This window comes from Tachyglossus aculeatus, chromosome X1 (assembly GCF_015852505.1).
Source record: "Tachyglossus aculeatus isolate mTacAcu1 chromosome X1, mTacAcu1.pri, whole genome shotgun sequence".
In the NCBI taxonomy this organism is placed as follows: Eukaryota; Metazoa; Chordata; class Mammalia; order Monotremata; family Tachyglossidae; genus Tachyglossus; species Tachyglossus aculeatus.
Window position 1 is genome coordinate 100498600 of NC_052101.1, and position 23621 is coordinate 100522220.

General features: G+C 42.0%; 1 pseudogene; it reads right to left on the minus strand.

Moving 5' to 3' along the window:
• Nucleotides 1–7602: 7602 nt before the first annotated feature.
• The window catches only part of LOC119949891, a 42223-nt pseudogene continuing 26204 nt past the window's right edge, over nucleotides 7603–23621 (minus strand).

The window sequence follows — 23621 nt, forward strand, 5'->3', positions numbered from 1 at the left end:
TGTGGTGACCTTCCTGAATTCTAAAGACAGTTATTAGATCACCATACCATAAATGATGGGATCTTTCCTCAAAGAAAAATTGTGTGCCAATAAGAATGAAAAAAAATTAAGATTTCTAATTTCACGTTGTCCTCAGGTGTTCCAGTTTGTGATTAAAAAATTAAGAATGCTTTTAGGTTTCCTTACAGGAGATAATATACTGAGGCTGCAAAATCCTGTAACCTACAGGTAATCCTGATTTAAATCTTTCAAAAGTACTCAAGCTTTCCAGACTCTCCAGGGTAGAGACTTTTCTTTGTACTAGGCCCTTCTATAAGATATTCATCTCTTTTGACCACAAAAAGTAATATTAATATCACATAGTTTGTCTGAATAAAATGTATTGTTTGACTAATGTTTGAGTTCTTCACTACAAAAAGCTAAAATCTCCGGGAGACTGATCATTCCATTATGAAGGTTCTATGAACACTGAGAAACACTATCTTTGATATAGATCACTTTACTGACAATATTTTGCAATTTTCTGCCCTTCCAGCACAAACAGCCCAGACACTCTTGTACACCCTAACAGATGTGGAAAATAATCTTTCTTTTAAAGTTTTGTGAAACTACTTGAGATACAGTGAAGTGAAGAAAACATATTTTAGTCTGAAGTAAAGATGGAGGACATGGAGAAAACATCGAAGGGCTCAGTGAATTCACCATATTTTTTGAGCACTTACTGTGTGCAGAGCACTGTACTAAATGCTTGGGAGAGTACAGTACAAAAGAGTTAGTAGATATGCTCCCTGCCCACAACTCATACTCAGAAACAAATTTAGGGAGTTCTCGGCAATCTCTTAACTGGGATGGATATGCCACTCTGCAGAATAACATTTGTAAAATTGTAAAGTGTGTCCAGTGTAAGTATACTGTATCTATCCCAGCGTAGCTCAGAGGAAAGAGCCCGGGCTTGGGAGTCAGAGGTTGTGGGTTCTAATCCTGATTCCACCGCTTATCAGCTCTGTGACTTTGGGCAAGTCACTTGACTTCTCTGTGCCTCAGTTACCTCATCTGTAAAATGGGGATTAAGACTGTGAGCCCCCCGAGGGACAACCTGATCACCTTGTCTCTACCCCAGTGCTTAGAGCAGTGCTTGGCACATAGTAAGTGCTTAACAAATGTCATTATTATTATTATTATTATTATCCTAGCACTTAGGACATTGCCTGGCAACATAATAAATGCTTAAAAAAATCACAATTATTATTTGTAGTAGTAGTTCCTGATCTAACCCTGGTCAGTATACCAGGATGACTGTAATAATAACAACAATGATAATAATGATATTTTTTAAATGCTTACTATGTGCCCAATAATATTTTAAGTGCTGGTACAGATACAAGGTAATCTAGTTAAACATAGTCCATGCTCCATATAGGGCTCATGGTCTAAGGAGAAGGGAGAACAGGTATTGTATTCTCATTTAACAACAAGGAAACTGAGGCACAGAGAAGTCAAAGTGACTTGCCCAAGGTCACCCAGCAGATAAGTGGCAGTGCCAGGAGTAGAACCCAGATCCTCTGACTCGCAGGCCTATGCTATTTCCACAAGGCCACACAAGCTTGCCATTCCAATAAATTATGCCCTTGGGTTCTGAAAAAGTGAATGCAGCTTCCAACTCTGCCTATGGTGCAGTCAAGGAGTAGCTGAGATGCTGGGAGATACTGGCTCCCTATGACTTATTCTGATTCAAGAACACTGCTTTTCGTTTCCAAGAATTCGAAAAGCAATTCTTCCTGGATGAAAACAAAAGTCGATCCATAACAGGGTTATTTCAAAGAAGAGGAAGGCTTCCAAAACCTAATAGGTCCAGGAAAGATATCACATTTAAATTGCTCAGAATTATATACGACATAATCTGCGGGAAGCCTATTTAGCACTCTTCTTTCTGTTACTTAGAAGATATACATAGATACATACTTCATAATTGCAGTGGGTGCCACATGGGAGAAATGCTATTGTGGAGGTTTTCATGGCTGGTAATAGACAGCTAGGCTTTGTACTTTTGGTGTGGGTCATAGGTGCGCTACTATTTCTCGAGGAGCAACCATCAATATGGCCTGAAATAAAAGATGGAGCCCTCTCAAAGATATAGGCAGAGGTTTGGCCACAGCACATACATTACATGCAGTCTATAGGTATACCTATATCCTCCGCAACATTGCCAAGATCCACCCTTTCCTCTCCATCCAAACCACTACCCTGCTCATTCAAGCTCTCATCCTATCCCGTCTGGACTACTGTATTAGCCTCCTCTCTGATCTCCCATCCTCTTGTCTCTCCCCACTTCAATCCGTACTTCACGCCGCTGCCCGGATCGTCTTTGTCCAGAAATGCTCTGGGCATGTTACTCCCCTCCTCAAAAATCTCCAGTGGCTACCAATCAACCTATGCATCAGGCAGAAACTCCTCACCCTCGGCTTCAAGGCTGTCCATCACCTCGCCCCCTCCTACCTCACCTCCCTTCTCTCCTTCTACAGCCAAGCCCGCACCTTCCGCTCCTCTACCGCTAATCTCCTCACCGTGCCTCATTCTCGCCTGTCCTGCCGTCGACCCCCGGCCCACGTCATCCCCCTGGCCGGCAATGCCCTCCCTCCGCACATCCGCCAAGCTAGCTCTCTTCCTCCCTTCAAGGCCCTACTGAGAGCTCACCTCCTCCAGGAGGCCTTCCCAGACTGAGCCCCTTCCCTCCTCTCCCCCTCCTCATCTCCCCCACCCTACCTCCTTCCCCACAACACCTGTATATATGTTTGTATGTATTTATTACTCTATTTATTTTACTTGTACATATCTATTCTATTCATTTTATTTTGTTAATATGTTTTGTTCTCTGTCTCCCCCTTCTAGACTGTGAGCCCACTGTTGGGTAGGGACTGTCTCTATATGTTGCCAACTTGTACTTCCCAAGCGCTTAGTACAGTGCTCTGCACACAGTAAGCGCTCAAATATGATTGATTGATTGATTGATCTGCTCTTGGTTGTCAACCGTTTCCCCCCCCCCCCCCCAACTAGGGAAAATGAAAAGTATAGCATGGAACTATGAAGGATGGTCTGATAAAAATGATGCAGAGATGGAAGCTCAAACTATTGAAATGCAGCTGGTGAGATTTGATGTCAGTAACCTTTTGGTGATTAAAAGTTTGAAAGCTTTAGTCTGTATAAATGGCACTGTTTTCAAGATATCAAACAGAACCAGTCCACAAGATGATGGTGCCCCCTCAAGTTTGAGAGTGCCTGAACAGACTTATTTTAGCATCATGTTACTTTGCCACTTAATAGGCAGTGTCAATGCCTTATACACTGCACCATGAAGAGAGGACCCACATTTTTTCTTTGCAACTTTTTTGCTTCTTTGGCACCCTGATTTGAAAACTTTTAATTTATTTTTCTTTCATTAGAGGTCACCCTTTGAGATATTTGTTGAATTTACAGGTGGTCAAACATTTAACTTTTAAGAGAAAGGGAATTAATATGACATACTTACATCAAAAGCTCAATGGAGTAGGTCAAATCTAAAATTGTAGGATCCAGGTAATGTATTTCAATTATTTTCCTTTCACACTGTGTGTTTCAAAAGTTATCCTCATCCCATGCAGCATTTTCTTTTTGGGTTACTACATGGACTGTAATGACATTTTACAGAGCAAAGATGGATTCCATTTAGATTCCTATATATTTCAGGAGATAGTAATAATGGGACATAAGGCCTTTCACCTAACAGGGTTATTGGTTTGAATTCAGATGGCATTCCCTACATCACAAATCCCTGCATCATGAGTCCCTAAATCACAAAACCTCAGAATAGGCCAAAGATTAAATCAGAATCAAGAGAGCCTTTTAACAATACTGCTGACATAGCACCCTCCATAATAGTGTCTCAAACAGCTTGACCAAGGATTGAGGAATAATATCCCCAGTTTGTGATCATGACCAAAGAGAAATAGAATGACTTTCATACTACCACATGGGAGAGGAGTTACTAGAACTCAGGATTCCTCGGAATCATCACAAGTTGGCATCTGTTCAGAGTATTCTCGTAGTAGTAGTAGTAACTGGAGTAGCAGCAGCATTTGAGGGCCCACCTGGTGCAGTGCATTTGGTTTTTGGAAATTACAGAATAAATGACACATTCCCTGCTCATAAGGCACTTACTCTCTAACAGGAGGGGCACACCTAAACATATTTACAGCTACAGTAGCTGCAGCTACAGCTACAGTAGTCGAAGTAAATGAGAATGGAGATAGAAAAACCAGCCTATGTCTCCAAGACCAACCTGTAGAAATATCAGATATGAGGTCTAAAATAAATAGCTTCTATCCTGCTTCTCCTTTTGATTCCATTTGGGTAATCTGTATTCATGGGAGAACACAGGAATAATGGCTAATGGAAGATTTTTTGAGTTCTCTTTGTCTCAAATAAGAGGGAGTTACAAAGGAAGGTGAGTTTGTGCACCAGATGATGAGTGTTGAAATGGCCAAAAATTGGGGACGTAAAGCAAAGAACCAGAGAAATTTACAAGTTGGATAATGAGCCATTAAATCATCTAACCCAAGTATATTTGGCATGGCCTTGCACCAGTTTTATGCAGCCTGAAATGAAGGGAGGAATTGTGAGTAATGCAGGAAACAATAGGAATATAGGCAATCAATCAAATGGCTCCTGTATATCATTCTGGAGCTTTGATCCCATTCTGCCCTTGAATCCCAGGGCAGGAAGATGAGCTGCAGTGGTGACTGACCTCCACAGAATAGAAAACCATAGGAAGACCATGGTGGCTGCCTCAGCAGAGGAAGTCGCTGGGGCTACAGTTGTTGTGATGGTTGGGCTCTGAGCTGTATTGTTCTTTCCAAGTGATAAGTACAGTGCTCTGCACACAGTAAGCACTCAAAAAATGCAATTGAATGAATGAATGAGAAGCCCGAGCCTCTGCTCTCTAGCTTCATGAATACTACTACTGTTAGTTCTCTGTATCTCTTGGACATAGGATTATAATTTAAAGCAATGGGTAAAACCTAATTGTTCAAGCGGATAGTACTTGGGGCTGGAAATCACTATACCTGGGTTCTCATTCTGGTTCTGACCCTGTCCTGTTGTGATAGCTTGGGAAATTCACTAACTTTCTAGGCCTCAGTTTTTTCATTTGAGAAATGGAGATGATAATGCCCAACCATCCCTAGCTCACAGGGATGTAAATAACTATGACTGTCATATTTATTAAGCGCTTACTATGTGCTGAGGTAGATACAATCAAATCGGATACAGTCCCTGTCCCACATGGGGCTTATTGTATAAGAGGGAAGGAGAGCAGGTATTAAATCCCCATTTTTGTAGATGAGGAAACTGTAGGTGATTTGCCCAAGGTCACACAGAGGCAGAGCAGGGATTAGAACTCAGGTCAATCCAGCAATTAATCAATGGCATGTTTTGAATGTTTAATGTGTATTGAGCACTGTACTGAGTGCTTGGGAGAGTATAATAACGATAGAATTGGTAGACATGATCACTGCCCACAAGGAGCTTACAGTGTTGAGGTGGAACCGGACTTTAAAATGAATTATAGACACGGGCAATATCCAAATGTAAGGATATATAAGTGCTGTGGGGTTTAGGATAAGTTGATTGTCAAGTGCTTAGTGTGGTGAGCCCACAGCAAGTTGCCTTATTAATGACTGTGATCCCACTAACAACAACAAGGAAGAGACTTGTGAAGGCACCGATGAGCTCTACTTGAGGACAGGTGGTTTCCGGCTCTTGGGGGAGGAGCATGGAGGGAGGCATGACCTTCTCTCCCTGCGCTACCCAGTAATGGGCCTGGACCAATCACTGACTAGCACGTAGAGCCACAGCTGTGATACCTAAGGCAGATAAAAGGCAGGCATTTTGAATCGTGAGGAAGCAGGAAGGAAGCACTTGAAAGCAGAAGTGGGAGTAGCAGAGAGGAAGCAGCATTTAGAAGGGAAGCATTTGAAGAGAGGAGCAGTTTTGGGGGGAAGCAGTTAGCAGGGGAGGCTTGCAGCATCAGCAGTCCATGTTGACAGGAACTTCTCCCAACCTTCCACCACAGGATCAGCAGGAACAGGCTCCCTTCACCAGCAGACTAATACTGGACCCTTGGAGTGGAGTGAAAATGTGTATGCATCATTCCCTTGCATTTTGGTAAAAAACTAAGTAAAAAAATCTCCACAGTATCCTTGGTGATTGGTGGTGTGGTTTGACTCCCTAGTTTTCACTGATGCTACTCTGGACCAGGAAAGTCCTGGTTGGTATGAACTAGGGGCTCATGACACTTAGGAGGTACAGATCCAAGGGCGCATGCAATGCAGAAGGGAGGCGAGTAGAGGAATGAGGAGGTGGGATGTTAGTAGTACTTTGAAGGAGGTCTGAAGTGGTGGCCTGTCATATATGAAAATAAAGGAAATGACAGGCCAAAAGGAGGATGTGGGCAAGGGGTCAGTGGTGAGATAGATGAGATAGCATGTAATATATGGATCCTCTATCCTAAACAACCCCCCCCCCACCATTGACCCCATAGCTCACTCCAGTTTTCGCCCCAATCTCCTTCCTACCATTTTTCTCCAAACATCTTGAGTGGGTTGTTTACACCTGCTGTCTCCACTTCCGATCCTCCAATTCTCTCTTAGATCCCCTCCCTTCACTCTACAGAAACAGCCCTCTCTGAGGTAATCAGTGACCTTTCTCTTACCATATCCGACAGCCTCTATTCCACCCTAATCCTCCCTAGACCTTTCAGCTGACTGACACTGTAGACCACCCCTTTCTCGTTGAAATATTATCCAATCTTGGATTCACTGACACTGTTCTCTCTTGGTTCTCCTCCAATCTCTCTGGCCTCTCCTTCCCAGCCTTTTGCTGGCTCTTCCTTGGACTTCCACCCTCTGACACTAAGGGTCCCTCAAGGCTTAGGTCTTGATTCCCTTCTATTCTTCCTCTACACCCACTCCCTTGAAGAACTAATTACAATAATAATAACAACAATAATAATAATAATAATGGCATTTATTAAGCACTTACTATGTGCAAAGCACTGTTCTAAGCGCTGGGTAGGTTACAAGGTGATCAGGTTGTCCCACGTGGGGCTCACAGTCTTAATCCCCATTTTACAGATGAGGTAACTGAGGCACAGAGAAGTTAAGTGACTTGCCCAAAGTCACACAGCTGACAATTGGCGGAGCCGGGGTTTGAACCCATGACCTCTTGATTCCAAAGCCCGTGCTCCTTCCAATGAGCCATGCTGCTTCTCATTAAATGTTCTGTCCTTTGGATTTTCTTCTCCATAAGTGCTGAAACTAAAAGTTGAGTATTTGCCAGGGCAAATGCACTGAAATAAGAGCTAGGTTTCAACTTAAACATAGGGAAATATTGTCCCTACAATAAATTAATACGACAAAAAAGGAAAAAGTCTTTTAAAGTGGGTAGCAGCATGTGCTCCTGGTTCTGATTTTATGTTAATGTTCAGAACTGAGTCAACAGTTCCATCATTTACTTAGACCCAAATGTCAAATGTGATGTATTCAAAGGTAAAATGGACTCCGTGTAGTATTAATTTAGGATGTGGGGGGGAGGATAAATAATCTCTTCAACAGTTACATACGTCCCTGTTAAAAACAACTCCAATGACTTCTATAAAGATATCTTTGAAGATAATCCACAAATACAAATTTTCCTTATAAAATGTGAGAATTTCAACCAGCGGTGGAAGGATCAGGGCCAGGGTGCTGCTGCTTACAGCTCCAACAAAAGAAATCACCAGGTCTAAGCGAGGAATCAGAATTGCTACAGCACAAGTAATGGCGACTAAGAATGACCTCACCACAAGTTCACAGATTAGCCTCCATTTCTTCTGGAATTTGAATGTGACAGCTGGAATTATGATTTCTGCTGGAATGTAGAACTGTATTGAATAGGTCACAAAAAATCCAAAGGAATACAGAATTTTAACTGATTGATACAATCATTTATCTTGAGGCAGATTTAAAGTTATGCTGCCTTTGATTTCTTCATGAAAGCGCATATATACTAAATTGGCTAGTGTTATATACAGAGTTGTAACAATCCCCATGCCAATATTCAATGTTTGTGGGAAGCGTTTTGTTTCTTTCATTTGATTTTCCAGGGGCAGAACCACTCCTATCCCTTCAAAAGCAAATATGGTGGTTCCAAAAAATAGTGGGTATTTCTTCCAACCAGCAACTGCTGGAAGGCTTTGGGGGTCTGTCATGTCTCTAACAATATACTGGTAAATGATTACAAGGCTGATGGCCATGGAGACATTGGCAAGGAGCTAGAGCATAGACAGATTCTTCAGATCACGAATGAAGACCAGAAGAACCATAAATGGAAGAAATTCATTCCTGAGGCTTCAATTACCATCTCTATGCAGATTATTCCCAAATTAACATCTCCAGCCCTGACCTCTCTCCTTTCCTGCAATCTCACATTTCCTCATCTTCAAGATATATGTATTTGGACATCCCTCCAACACCTCAAATTAAACATGTCCAAAACTGAACTCATCTTCCCGCCCAAACCCTGTCCTCCCCGTCGTTCCCGCCACTGTAGATGACACCCATATCCTCTGTATCTCACAAATCCGTAACCTTGGCATTATCCTCATTTCACCCAGATATTCAATTTGTCATCAAACTGTGTCACTTCTACCTTCACAACACCGCTAAAAAAAAGTCACCCTTTCCTCTCCAAACTGCTACCATGCTGATCCAAGCATTTATTCTGTCCCACCTTGACTACTGCATCTGCCTTCTCGCTGACTTCCCAGGCTCCTGTCTCTCCCCACCCCAATCCATACTTTCCTACTGCTACATGGATATTTATCAACAGAAATGCTCAGTCCATGTCTCCCCACTCCTCAAGAACCTGCAATGGCTGCCTATCCACCTCTGCATCAAACAGAAAGTCCTTACCATTGGCTTTAAAGCACTCAGTTTGCCCCATTCATTCATTCGCTCATATTTATTAAGCGCTTACTGTGTGCAGAGCACTGTACTAAGTGCTTGGGAAAGAACAATACAACAATTAACAGTGACAATCCCTGCCCACAATGAGCTCACCCAGCCCATCTGACCCCACTAATCTCCTACTACAGCCCAGCCCTCAGACTCCTCTCCTCTAGCACCAGTTTACTCACTGTGCTCTGATCTAGTCTATCTGGCCACTGACCCCTTTCCCATGCCCTCCCCCTAGCCTGGAACTCTCTTCCCCTCCATAAATGCCAGACCACCACTCTCTCCCCCTTCAAAAGATTATTAAAGTCATATCTTCTCCGAGGCCTTCTCTGATTAAGCCCTCTTTTCCCCATCTCACTTTTCCTTCTGCATCATCCATGTAACTTTGATCTGTGACCTTTGCGTATTTGATATTTCCCCCACCCCCAACCCCACAGCACTTACATGCGTATCTTCAAATTTCATATTATAAATTAATAATAATAATGTTAATAATCCATCTCCCCCATAAGACTTAGCTCGTTATTGGCAGGGAGCCTGTCTGCTAATTGTGATGTACTCTCTTAAGTGCTTATTACAGTGCTCAGCACATAGTAAGTGCTCAATATATACGATTGATTGATTGAGGTACAGTGAGTAGTTTGGCATTAAAAGAGGAAAGTGTGGGAGATGGCTTGTAGTAGGAAATTAGCAAAATAAGGTAGGAGGCAGAGATTTGATTGAGTATCTTAAAGCCAGTGATAAGGAATGTCTGTTGATTGGGGAGATGAATGGGCAACCGCTGTTGGCTTTTGAGGAGTGGTGAGATGTGGAATTGTTTTCTTTAGATCTGGGCAGAGAGTGAAGTATGGACTGGAGAGGGGGGAAGCAGGGTGGTCAGCAAGAAGGCTGATACAGTTGCCAAAATGGGATATAAAGAAGTGTTTGGACTAGTGTGGTAGCAGTTTGCCTGGAGAAGAAGGGGCAGATTCTAGGGCTATTGAAGGTAGTACTTAGAGGATTTGGTGACAGTATGAATGTGTGGATTGAATGAGACAGACGAGTTGAGGAGATGCCAAGGTTGTGGACTTGTGAGACAGGGAGGATGGTGATGTTGTCAATAGTGATGGGAAAGTCTGATGGAGGACAGGGTTTGGGTGGGAAGATAAGGACATTTTGTTTTGGACATGTTAAGTTTGAGGTGTCAGCGGGACACCCAAGTCGAGATGTCCTGAAGGCATTAGGAAATGTGAGATTGCAGAGAGGGAGAGACATCAGGGCTGGAGATGTAGATTTGAGAATCCTCCATGTTAGTCCTGGGACCAAATGAGTAGATGGAGAATAGAAGGTGACCCAGAGCTGTGGCTTGTGGGACATCCACAATTAGAGGATGGCAGGTCAAGGAGGAATCTTCAAAATGATTGAGAAGGAGCAGCTGGACAAAAAGGAGGAAAACCAGGAGAGGACAGTGTCCATGAAGCCAAGTTTAGATAATGTTTCCAGGAGAAAAGAGTGGTCCACATTGAAGGTGATTGAAAGGTCGAGGAGGATTGGGATGGAGTAGAGGCCACTGGATTTGTTAAGAAGGACATCAATGGTGACTCTAGAGAGGGCTGTTTCTGTGCAGTGGAGGGGGCTGAAGCCAGATTACAGGTTGTCAGGGAATTGGAGGAGAGGAAGTGGAGGAGTAGGTGGAGACAATTTACATGCGGAGTTTGGAGGGAGATGGATGGTAAGAGGGAGATAACTGGAGGGAGACATGGGGGTCAAGGGATTTGTTTTTCAGCTAAGGGGACACATGGGCATGTTTGGTAGCAGCAGGGAGGAAGTCATAGGAGAGTGAGTGATTGAAAATTGTTGTCAGGGAGGACAGGAGGGAGAGGATAAGTGCTTTGATAAGGTGCAAAGGGATGACATTGAAGGTGCAGGAAAAGGAAGTAGAAATTAAAATCAATCAATCAATCGTATTTATTGAGCGCTTCCTGTGTGCAGAGCACTGTTCTAAGCACTTGGGAAGTACAAGTTGGCAACATATAGAGACAGTCCCTACCCAACAGTGGGCTCACAGTCTAAAAGGGGGAGACAGAGAACAAAACCAAACATACTAACAAAATAAAATAAATAGAATAGATATATACAAGTAAAACAAATGGAGTAATAAATATGTACAAACATATATATATATATATATATATATATATATATATATATATATATATATACACAGGTGCTGTGGGGAAGGGAAGGAGGTAAGATGGGGGGATGGAGAGGGGGACGGGGGGGAGAGGAAGGAAGGGGCTCAGTCTGGGAAGGCCTCCTGGAGGAGGTGAGCTCTCAGTAGGGCCTTGAAGGGAGGAAGAGAGCTAGCTTGGCAGATGGGCAGAGGGAGGGCATTCTAGGCCCGGGGGATGACGTGGGCCGGGGGTCGATGGTGAGACAGGCGAGAACGAGGTACAGTGAGGAGATTAGCGGCAGAGGAGCAGAGGGTGTGGGGTGGGCTGTAGAAGGAGAGAAGGGAGGTGAGGTAGGAGGGGGCGAGGTGATGGAGAGCCTTGGAGCCCAGGGTGAGGAGTACTGCTCCAAATTAAAGATACTGCTAGGAAGGATGGGAGAGTGGAAGACGGGGTAGGAGGAAGTTGGAACTGGAGAAGTACAGGGGAGATTTTAGGGGGAAACCACACCTGATGCTTTCACTGTATTTTATTTTATGGTATTTGTTAAGCACTTGCCATGTGCTAGCTCTCTTCCTCCCTTCAAGGCCCTACTGAGAGCTCACCTCCTCCAGGAGGCCTTCCCAGACTGAGCCCCTTCCTCTCCGCCTCGTCCCCCTCTCCATCCCCCCATCTTACCTCCTTCCCTTCCCCACAGCACCTGTATATATGTATATATGTTTGTACATATTTTTTACTCTATTTATCTTGTACATATCTATTCTATTTATTTTGTTAGTATGTTTGGTTTTGTTCTCTGTCTCCCCCTTTTAGACTGTGAGCCCGCTGTTGGGTAGGGACTGTCTCTATGTGTTGCCGACTTGTACTTCCCAAGCGCTTAGTACAGTGCTCTGCACACAGTAAGCGCTCAAATATGATTGATTGATTGATTGGTGTGCCAGGTACTGTATTAAGTTCTGGGGTAAATACGTTAATCATGTTGGACACAGAGTACAAAATATAATTGATTTTGAGAGAAACAGCATGGAGTAGTGGATAGAGCACAGGCCTGGGAGTCAGAAGGTCCTGGGTTCTGATCCCATCTCCACCACTTGTCTGCTTGTGTGACCTTAGGCAAGTCAATTCACTTCTCTGGGCCTTAGTTCCTCATCTAAAAATGGGGATTGAGACTGGTGAGCCCCAAGTGGGACAGGGGCTGTGTCCAACCCAATTTGCTTGTATCCACCCCAGTGCTTAGTACAGTGTCTGGCATATAGGAAGCATTTAACAAATATTATTATTATTAACAACAAAGTACATGGCAAGGTCATTAAGGGCAAGAGATGGAGGGGCAGGAGGACAGGGGTTTCAATTCCTATACTTTTGCTCTTTCCATTTGACGTGATAGGACTTTGGGAAAATAAAAGTGGTATTCAAAAAATAAGGAATTATTTTGATAGGCATCATTTCACTTATTTTAAATGTGAAATGGTGTATAAACTGAAAAATGCTATTCAACACAGATTTCCAGTGAAAGCAGTAGGAATTGTATGGCTGCTGTTTTCCAGATTGTGTTTGGTTTCCAGTAAATCTTAAATTGTGTGAGCGCAATTCAAAAGTTTATTTTAGGATAAGGAACTGTTATGGCTGCCAATATATTAAAAATTGAATATATTGGGAGTTTGAGGTACAAATCATTTTATCATAGTCATATTATGTTACATTTATTGATACATTATTGGCTGCTGTTCATAAACCAACCTAGTGTACAGACTTCAATTTTAGCCATTTCTTTCAGATTACAGATTTATACCACTAAGAGGAATAGCTCAAGGTCAAAGGTGTTGATTGCATTTACAATGAAAGCAATCAAAGTAGTTTAGGTTTAACAGACACCTGCATCTGCAGCTTTTTCCTCAGGCTGTGAATTGCTACTTTGGGCACAGTGTGTAATCCAAAGATAATGCTCAAACAACCGTTTCAGAGTAACAGGAATTTGGGGGTTTTTTTGTTTTGTTTTGTTTTTTAACTCCACCAGAAGCTAAAACAACTATAGCCATTATTTCCTCTATTCCCAAGTATCATTGTATCATTCATTTCTGAATAACCATATTTAAAATATGTCCTTTCTGGGAATATTAAAGCCAATAATATTTTTCATGTCAACAGTACAGGCCACTCTAAATTTCAAAGCCCTTGTAGAAAAACAGAATTCCTTCTAAAACTCCTCTGAGTTAGAGCTAAACTATTATGCCTGTTTGCCAACAAGGATGCTAAGGCAAAAATAAATAACTCTCCCAAAGTCAGAGATCAGATAGGTCAGTAGTAATACTACTACTACTATTAATAACAATAGACATCAAATGTGTGTTATATTTGCCAAAGCATTGTATTAATAATTTTGCAGGTTACAGTGGTTTGCACACAGTAAGTGCTCAGTAAATACGATTAAATGAATAAGAGCTTAGGCACAGTCCCTGTCTCACAGGCCTCACAGTCTAAAATGGAGGAAGAACCTTATCCCCCATTTTACAGATGAGGAAACTGAAGCATAAAGAGGATGACATGCAAATTTGTGAAGTGTTCTGTCATTTCCTGTTTATATTGATGTCTGTCTCCCCCCTTCCTCCCAGACTGTGAGTTCACTGTGGGCAGGGAATGTCACTCTTTATTGCTGTATTGTACTTTCCCAAGCTCTTAGTACAGTGCTCAGCACACAGTAAGTGCTTAATAAATATGATTGAAAAAATGAATGAAAGTGACTTATCCAAGCTCACGTAGCAGGCTGGTGGCAGAACTGGGACTAGAACTCAAGTCTCCTGACTTTCAGGCCCACGTTCTTTCCACCAGGTCACACCGAGAGTGCCTACTGATTATTAGTATTATTGTATTTGTTAAGTGCTTACTATGTGCCAGGCTCTGTTCTCAGTGCTGGGGTAGATACAAGCTAATCAGATTGGACAAAGTCCCTGTCCCACCTGGGGCAAACAGCCTAATGAATGAAATGGTAATCATTACTTGTGAAAATACAAAAGAAGCAAACACACACATTCCGTGCCAATAAGGACCTTACATTATAATGGGGGAGACTGACATACAAAATATTTATGTATAGTTGGAGCAGGAGGCAAAACAAGGACCCATTAGGGAATAGAATGAATATAACAGGATGGACTATCAGAATGAATCAGAAATTAAATATTTGAGTGCAACTGAATATACACTTAGACTGTAAGCTCATTATGGGCAGGGAACATGTCTGCTAATTCTGCTTCACTGTACTCTCCCAAGTGCTTAGTACAGTACTTTGTACATAGTAAGTGCATAATAAACACCACTGATTGATTATACATGAGTGTTGGAAAATTAATTACAGTATTTGTTAAACACTGTGTCAAACACCTTTCTAAGCCCCAAGGTAGATAGAAGTTAACCAAAAACCATCCACCTTTGAAAATAGAAATTCCTCATCATCAGCTCTAAAATAGTCAACTAGTCCCTTCCTACCTTAACTCACTCATCTCCTACTACAACCTATACTGCATACTTCACTCCTCTCACACCAACCTACTCACTGTACATAGATCTCTTCTATTTCACCACCGAGCCCTTGTTCACATCGTCCTTCCAGCTTGGAACTCCCTCCTCCTTCATATTCAACAGACCACCACCCTCCCTTTCTTCAAAGCCTTACTAAAATCGAACCTCCTTCATGAAGCATTAACCCCTTAACTAACCCCTCATCTCCCCCTCCCCCATTTCCCTTCTGTGTCACTTATGCACATAATAATAATAATAATAATAATAATAATAATTAAGTGTTCACTATGTGCCTCACACTGTTCTAAGCACTGGGGCAGATACAAGGTAATCAGGTTGTGCCACATGGGGCTCGCAGTCTTAGTCCCCATTTTACAGATGAGGTAATTGAGGCCCAGAGAAGTTAAGTGACTTGACCAAGGTCACACAGCAGACAAGTGGAGGAGCCAGGATTAGAACCCACATCCTCTGACTTCCAAGCCACTAGGCCATGTTGCTTCAATAATAATGATGGTATTGGTTAAGCACTTATTATGTGCCAAGCAATGCTCTAAACGCTGGAGTAGATACAAGCTAATCAGGTTGTCCCACATGGGGCTCACAGTCTTAATCCCCATTTTACAGATGAGGTAACTGTGGCATAGAGAAGTGAAGTGGCTTGCCCAAGGTTACACAGCAGACATGTGGCAGAGCCAGGATTAGAACCCATGTCCTCTGACTCCTAAGCCCAGGCTTTTGCCACTAAAGTGAAGTGTTCTGTCACTTCCTGTTTATTTATAATGATGTCTGTCTCCCCCCTTCCTCCCAGACTGTGAGCTCATTGTGGGCAGGGAATCAATCAATCAATTGTATTTATTGAGTGCTTACTGTGTGCAGAGCACTGTACTAAGCGCTTGGGAAGTACAAGTTGGCAACATATAGAGATGGTCCCTACCCAACAGTGGGCTCACAGTCTAGAAGGGGGAAACAGAGAACAAAACAAAACATATTAACAAAATAAAATAAATAGAATAGATATGTACAAGTAAAATAAATAGAGTAATAAATACGTACAAACATATATACATATATACAGATGCTGTGGGGAAGGGAAGGAGGCAAGGCAGGGGGGATGGAGAGGGGAAGGAGGGGGAGAGGAAAGAGGGGGCTCAGTCTGGGAAGGCAGGGAATGTCACTCTTTATTGCTGTATTGTACTTTCCCAAACTCTTAGTACAGTGCTCGGCACACAGTAAACGCTTAATAAATATAATTGAAAAAATGAATGAAAGTGACTTGTCCAAGCTCACGTAGCAGGCTGACTCCTAAGCCCAGACTGTTACCACTAAGCCAAGCTAGCAATTTAATATTTACCTGACTCCCACCCCAAGAACACTTATATATGTATCTTTAGACTACATTGCTTCCCCTATCTGTAATTTTATTTCTTGTCCGACGCCCCTACTAAACTGTAAGCTCTTTATGGGCAGGGATCATGTCTACCAGTAGTACTGCACTGTACTCTCCCAAGTGATTACTACAGTCTTCGGCAAACAGTGCTCAACACATCACTGATGGACTGAGTCTGTCCATCTCACAGTTTGCTTTTGGTGTTTTTTTTCGAAGAAAAAAGCTTTTCACCACTGATGACATAGCCTCAGTAGGTAGACCTGGGACTAGAACCCAGCTCTCTTGATTCCCAAAACATTACCTTTTTTTTTTAATGGCATTTGTTAAGCACTTACTATGTGCCAGACATTGTACTAAGTGCTGAAGAAGATACAAAATAATTGAGTTGGACAGTCCCTGTCCCACATAGGAATCAAAGTCTTAATCCCCATCTTACAAATGAGGTACCTGAGGCACAGAGAAGTTAAGGTACTTGCCCAAAGTCACACAGCAGACCAGTGGTAGGCCTGGGATTAGAACCCAGGTCCTTTTGACTCCCAGGCCCATGCTCTATCCAATAGACCATGCTGCTTCATGGCTCACCTCTGTCTTGGAACACTGGACCAATAATAACGTTCAAATGGATGATAATAATAGCTATGTGAAATTTGCATGCATAATTCTAAAGTTTGAGACATTATTCTAGTGATGGCTACTAGACGTCATTCACATCCTTAAGTCACAGGGCAAAAGGATGTTCTCAGGTCTACACTGCATTGCTTCTAAATTTAGAACAGTAAGTATTTGGGGAGTCAAAAGGTGATAAAAAATTGGATTTTAACTGGTCTTTTCCCACTGGTTTTGGATGTCTTCCCACAATACTGCAATAGTCCTATAATGTTCTCCTCTAACTGGGGTTATTCTTTCACTCAAGAAGAGGTGGTATTGAAATTTTTTTTTAAATTATATTCTCCTTCACAGCTTGGATTCCAGTCTGCATATTTTTCTTGATTCACTTAGAACACCAATCATAAGAAATGTACCCACTCAAACCAATTCATTACAGCCAGCTCTGCTTAAATTACTACTCAATCAAGTAAATATAAAAAGACAGACTGTTACAATGAATAATTCCTGTTTGGTATTCTCATTAGATATGAGCTGGGTAAACAGTGTTTGCTTCTGTGAAATGGGCTTTGAGCACATGTCGTATTAGTTATCCATATCCTATTTTGATACAAATTCTAATTGTTCAAAGGTAGAGCATTTTATAAAATGATGACTATTTAGTTTATAGTTTGGGTTACGATATGGATTATAAAAATCCTTTACAGGCTTTAACACACACATCCTCAAAATACTTGCATATAGCTTTAATGACCTATAGAATATAATGTAAGAGTTCTTACAGTGAGGGTGACCATATGTCCTGATTTGGAGTCAAAAGGTTACCAGGACAGCCAATTATAGTGCAACCCAGAACAATCCTCTTGGTTCCCAACTGTTTCTGGGAAACGTACTCAGAAAGGAAAAATACTACAGCGGACTTACTGCAGCACCTACTAAAAATAATACCACCCCCATGCCATGTCAAGAGATTGGCTTCCCTACCTACTCCCCAGTGCAATCTCTTAGGTCGCAATAATTGGCATAAAATCAGAATTTTGCACCTTTAAACAGTTTTATGCTTATTTTTAGACTAAGTTGTTCTATTTTATAATGTCTTGAAGTAATTGAGAGGAAATGCTCATCAGATTAAGTGAAATATATCAATATGTACATATGGAATTTGTTTTGACATTGCTAGTTCTGGCCATTTAGATCCCATAAAAAGGTGGAATTGGATTCAATTTTCTTTTTCCAAATAATTTCATATAAGCAATCTTTATATTCTCTGATTTGGAGAAAAACTCAGGAAATTCTCCACATGAGGGTTCAAAGTTCTAAGTGTCCAAGAGGGTACAGGGAAATCCCCAGCCACAACCTTCTCATGTTATGAAGACCTAGACTTCAGAATAAGAGTGAACAGAATAACACTCTCAGGGCACGAGGCTGGAGCTAAGGCTCAGAGCCACATTGTAAAAATCTAGCTTCAATTTGGAAATAGGAGACCACTGTGGTTTAAGCTATTATCTATAAGTAGAACAAACCTCTGGTTTCCATGAATCTACATTGTCCTAGGTGCTAGACTGCTGTTGGTGTAAAATTCCAGGAAGATTACCTATTCTCCTATATGAGGAAATCATTATTAAATTCCCACACTGTGCAAAGACACTTTCCCAGAAACAAAGAAAGAAAGGGAAACGATGGGAACTTGAGGTACTTGCAGTTGAAAAGGGAGATGAACTTCTGGACCAAACTATTCACTATAGAAACGGGGATAAAAAATGAGGAATGGAACAGAGCCCAAGATAGATGTAGCTTACCCAACAATTCTTATTCAGTATATCCTTCAGATTTATTGACCTTAACTTGAATATAGTTGGTATTTGAATGAAAAATGCCTCCAGAATGTTATGCATAAGCATTCTTTCCTTCAAGCCTACTGCATTTCTTCTACTTGATGGCTTTTTTGACCCAACAAAATTATTGTAATCATTGCATATTCTTTACATTTGGGTTCCTGATGCCTGTCTTTTTGGGTCATTAAGTCCATGTGTCTGTTTCATGACCTTGTTTTGAAGGTATCCTGCTAGATTTCACTTTCACAAAGGAGATGAGGAGGAGTATTTCTATTTCTGGTCAGTTGTATCTATTTTATTTCTTTTAGGAGATGAGAAGGAGACTTATATGTACATGAAAGGCTCGATCTGGGAAGCTGAACAGGAGACAAGGGAGGCAGAAGTGCTTTGATATATTTTTAAAAAGTCCCAACCCTCAATTACTTCCTCAGTCACTGATCACCTCTCATTCTACTTCCACACCACTTTCAAACACCCATCTCACCCATTCTGAGAAAGTCACCCTTTCAGCCCACTATAATTTCTAGCCATCACGCCACCTTCCTTCCCCTGTTCCTGCCTAAACTCCTCAAATGGGCTGTATGGATTCTTCCACTTCCTAAATAAAAACAATCTTCTTGAACCTTAGCCATCTAGACATCATTATTAGTTAAGCACTTATGTGTCAGGCACTGTACTAAGCACTTGGACTCAGTCCATGTACCGCTTGGGGCTTAATCCCCATTTTACAGGTGAGGTAATTTAGGCATGGAGAAGTTAAGTGACTTGCCCAAGGCCACAAAGCAAGCAATTGGTTCCCAGGCCTATGCTCTTTCCACTAGGGTATGCTGCTTCCCATGCTGCTGCTTTACTCATTTCTTGATTCTAGCGATAATGTGTTCACCAAGGTCTGCAGTTGCCTTCTTCCTGAGAAATCTAAATCTGCCCAGTCGTCCTTGAGTCTCTCAGCCACATTTGATCCTATTGCCCATCCCCCCCTTCCTGTTTACACTCCAAGTACTGTTTTATTGAACAGCATAGGCTGGTTCTTATCCTACCTCTCCAATTACTCCTTAGTTTCCTCTTCTGGCTCTTTGTCCTTCAAGACAAAATTTGGGGTCCTCTGCTTTACCTTTATTCTCTCAGGGAGCTTATCTGTTCCCATGTTTCCAGGTGCCCCTTCTATGTAAGTAACTCCCCTATCTATCTCCAGCCATTACATTTCATCTGCTTTATATCCTTGAATTCACTCTTGCCTTTGACAACTTCCGCAGAATGACCCACCCACACCAAAAATTCAACATGCCTAAAAATGTAATTTTCTTATACTATACTACTTCTTAACTTTCACATCACTACTGACAGCATCACCATCCTCACTGTCCCCAAAATTTGAAACTTTGGTGTCTACTTTTGTTCCTCTCACTGACATCCCACTACTGGTCCATGTGTAAAACTGTCAATTCCTTAATATTTTATGGAACCTGCTCTTATTAATAATAATAATTATAATAACTGTGTTAAGTGCTTACTATGTGCCAAGTACTGTATTAAGCACTTGGGTAGATACAAGATATTTAGGTCCCACATGGGACTCACAAACTAAGTAGGAGGGAGAACAGATATTGAATCCCCATTTTGCAGATGAGGGAATTCAGACAGAGAAGTTAGGTGACTTTCCCAAGGTCACAGCGGAAAAGTGCCAGAGGTGGAATTAGAACTCAGGTCCTTTGACTCCCAGGTATGTGCTCTTTCCTCGGTGGCACACTGTTTTTCCACCTTTACTACCACCACTCTGGTTCAGGCCCTCTTCACAGCCTAGGTGATCTCTGAAACCACACTTCTTACTAATCTTATCCTCAGCTTTCCTCTGTTCAGTCTACCTTACATATTATGTCATGTCTCAATCAATGGTATTGTGTGCAGGGCATTCATTCATTCAATCGTATTTATTGAGCACTTACTGTGTGCAGAGCACTGTACTAAGCACTTGGAAAGTACAATTCAGCAACAGATAGAGGCAGTCCCTACCCAACAACGGGCCATGGCTCCAACTACCACCTTTATGCGTATGATACCCAAATCCACATTTCCTCCCCTAATCTCTCTCCCGACTCACATCTTCTGCCTTCAAGACATCTCTATTGGATGTCCTCCCATCACCTCAAACTTAACATGTCCAAAACAGAGCTCATTATCTTCCCTCCCAAACCATGTCCTCTCCCAAACTTTCCCATCACTGTATACAGCACAACTATCCTTCCTGTCTCACAAGCCTGCAACCTTGGCATCATCCTTGATGCCACTCTTTCATTTAACCCACATATCCAATCCACCACCAATCCTGTCAGTCTCACCTTCACAACATCACCAAATTCCACCCTTTCTTCTCCATCCAAACCTCTACCAAGTTAATACAATCACTCATCCTATCCCACCTAGATTGCATCAGCCTCCTTGCTGACCTCCAAACCTCCTGCCTCTCCCCACTCCAGTCCATACTTCACTCCGCTGCCCGGATTATCTTTCTACCGTTATGCTCAGAGCACATCACTCCCCTCCTCAAAAAATCTCCAGTGGTTGCCTGTTCACCTCCGCATTAAACAAAAACTCCTCACCACTGGCTTTAAAGCTCTCCATCACCTTGCCCCCTCCTACCTCATCTCCTTTCTCGCCTTCTTCATCCCAGCCTGCAAACTTTGTTCATCTGGTGCTAAGCTTCTCACTATGCCTTGATCTTGCCTGCTCACCGCTGCCCCCGGGCCCATGTCCTACCTCTGGCCTGGAACGTCCTCCCTCCTCAAATCTGCCAGACAATTACTCTCCCTTCCTTCATAGCTTTACTGAAGGCATATCTCCTTCAGGAGGCCTTCCCAGACTAAGCCACACTTTTCCTCATCCCCTACTCTCTTCCATGTCACCCTGACTCGCTCCGTTTGCTCTTCCCCCCCTCCCCACCCGACAGCACTTATATATCTGTAATTTTATTTATATTGATGTCTGTTTACTTGTATTGATGTCTGTTTCCACCCCCCACACCCCCAGAGTGTGAGCTCATTGTGGGCAGGGATTATCTCTCTTTAATGCTGTATTGTACTTTCCCAAATGCTTGGTACAGTTCTCTACACACAGTAAGGACTCAATAAATGCTTTGCACATAATAAGCACTTCATAAATGCCATTACTATTATTAAATATGACTGAATGAATAAGTGCTTAGGAGACCACAATGCAACAGAGTTGGTAGACACATTCCTTACCCACAAGGAGCTTACAGTCTAGAGGAGGGGACAGACATTAATATGAACAAATTATGGATATGTACATAAATGATGTGGGGCTGAAGGTGGGGTAAATATCAAGTGCTTTTTGTGTATCTCTGATTGGGCCACACAAAAATCCCTCTAAACTCTCTAATGGTTATCAATTTCTTCACAAATATAATAAAGACTCACAACCACTGGCTTCATGGATCTTTAGCGGCTGACTTCCTCTGACCTACCTGCTCCTCCCTCCTTTTACGCTCCAGATCAAGCTCTTCCCTAGTCCCAATCATACCTCAGATGCAAATCTTCCATCTTTGACTGATCACTCACACCCTTCCCACTTAGTTGTACCAAACTATAGCTCTTCCCACCTTCCAATCTCTCATAAAGTGTCCCTTCCTACAGGATCAAGTCCTACCTTCCTGGTCATGCCATCTCATTAGCCACCTTAAACCTCATATATACCTGATTATTCATGTGTTACATTTACTTAGGTCTATCATCTGTATCTATTTGCTCACACATCTACTTCTTGTATATTCAGAAACCCACGTCTGCCTGTCTCCCTTGGACTAAAAACTCCACAAAGTCAGGGTTCACATTGGACTTCTATCGTACGCTCCCACAAGCCTATGCCATTCCTTGGCACACAGAAGATCCTCTTAAACGCCGTTGACAGTGATGACCGTGACAAAAAGTACAAGAGAACGTTCCCAGTTCAAATTATTGGCATCCCAGACTAAGCAATAAATACAGCGTTGGTGAAAAATCATGGGCATGATTATAATAATAATGGTACTTATTAAGTACTTAATATATGCCAAGTGCTGGGGTAGCAACAAGTTAATCAGGTCAGACAGTTTCTGTTTGTTGGGTAGGGACTGTCTCTATATGTTGCCAACTTGTACTTCCCAAGTGCTTAGTACAGTGCTCTGCACACAGTAAGCGCTCAACAAATATGATTGAATGAATGAATGAATGTCCCACATTGGCCTCACAGCTTAAGTAGGATGGAGAACAGGTACTGAATCCCCATTTTACAGATGAGGAAACTGAGGCCCAGAGAAGTTAAATGACTTGCCTATGGTCCTCCAGCAGGCAAGTGGCAGAGTCAGGATGAGAACCCAGGTCCTCCGACTCCCGGACGTGTACTCTCTCAACTAGGCTACACTGCTCCTCTAACCTTTCATCTACTCCTCTATTCTAGATTAGTAGGAGCTGCTTTACTTATTTCAGACAACCAGGTACTCTTCAGAAAGGTATTGGTTCAGTGTAAGAAGCATGAGGTGTTATATCTGTCTCCCCTATTTTAATTTCAGATAGGGATTTAATAGGCATACTCACTCTTACCCATGTGGTACACTGTTTAGACCAAGTAGTTAAGCTGTTAATGCAAATATTTAACAAAATCACCTTATTTTTATTTGCAGGAGACAGCAAAGGCAATTATTGAGGATCTGCCACTTAATTGTTAAGTCATAATAGTCTTTATTCCTATGGAACATTTCAAAGTGCAAAGAGGATTATAAAACCTTTACTGTTCACCATAAAATACACTATCTCTTTATTATAGCCAAGCAAGTTCTCTCTGTGCTGGCTCCCATTGTTTCAACTGCCAAAAAAAAAAAAAAATAGTAAGCAGTGATAATTAGGCTCCTTGGGGGACTGGGAAAATTAAAAAAAGGTCTTCAAAGAAATTATACCAAATGATGTGTGGATGCATTTAGCAGAAAAAAAAAAACAAAAAACACAAGCCCCAACAGTCTACATTTGTCTTCTCACTCTCCTTCTGAGTCAAACTTCACAGTTTGAAAGGCGAAGGAAGTCATGTTCCAAATGAGATTGCTAAACAA